Raw genomic sequence first — 1,184 nt, 5'->3', positions numbered from 1 at the left:
TACGTTTTATAGTGAGATCTAACAGGAGTGCGGATACCAAATTTGGTTACTCTAGCCCTAATAGTCTCTGAGATTTGTGAATATCCCCAGATTTTCATCCTTTGCGGGGGCGGAAGGGGTGTGGCGAAATTTTGAAACAAACTCGTCTCGGTCCGATATATTAGGAGTGTGGATACCAAATTTGGTTGCTCTAGCTTTTATAGTCTCTGAGATCTAGGCGCTAATGTTTTACTCTAAGCAAAGCGGCCTATGCTACGTGTGTGTTAGAGAGAGACAGGGCGAGAAAAAATGAAATTGTTTTCTTGATGCTGGCTATAATAATAATACGATCCAATTCAGATTCCGCAGTCTTAAAGATATGGTCATTCTCTACAATTCCACGTTTTTGGTTTTCTCGTATCTTTAAAATTGTGGATGCCACAGATTTTCGTCCTTTGTGGGGGCGGAAGTGGGCGGGGCGAAGTTTTGAAATATTTTTGTAGCAGTGACATATCACAGAAGTCTGGATCCAAAACATCGTTGCTCTAGCTCTTATAGTCTTTGAGCACTTTGAGATACACGTTTTATAGTGAGATCTAACAGGAGTGCGGATACCAAATTTGGTTACTCTAGCCTTAATAGTCTCTGAGATTTGTGAATATCCCCAGATTTTCATCCTTTGCGGGGGCGGAAGGGGGTGTGGCGAAATTTTGAAACAAACTCGTCTCGGTCTGATATATTAGTAGTGTGGATACCAAATTTGGTTGCTCTAGCTTTTATATTCTCTGAGATCTAGGCGCTAATGTTTTACTCTAAGCAAAGCCGCCTATGCTACGTGTGTGTTAGAGAGAGACAGGGCGAGAAAAAATGAAATTGTTTTCTTGATGCTGGCTATAATAATAATACGATCCAATTCAAATTCTGCAGTCTAAAAGATATGGTCATCCTCTACGATTCTGCGTTTTTGGTTTTCTCGTATCTTTAAAATTGTGGATGCCACAGATTTTCGTCCTTTGTGGGGGCAGAAGTGGGCGGGGCGAAGTTTTGAAATATTTTTGTAGCAGTGACATATCACAGAAGTCTGGATCCAAAACATCGTTGCTCTAGCTCTTATAGTCTTTGAGCACTAGGCGCTAATAGGGACGGACAGACGGACAGACGGACGGACGGACAGACGGACAGACAGACATGGCTCAATCGACTCG

Source organism: Drosophila miranda (genome assembly GCF_003369915.1).
Source record: "Drosophila miranda strain MSH22 chromosome Y unlocalized genomic scaffold, D.miranda_PacBio2.1 Contig_Y1_pilon, whole genome shotgun sequence".
Lineage (NCBI taxonomy): Eukaryota > Metazoa > Arthropoda > Insecta > Diptera > Drosophilidae > Drosophila > Drosophila miranda.
This window is presented reverse-complemented; position numbering follows the sequence as displayed.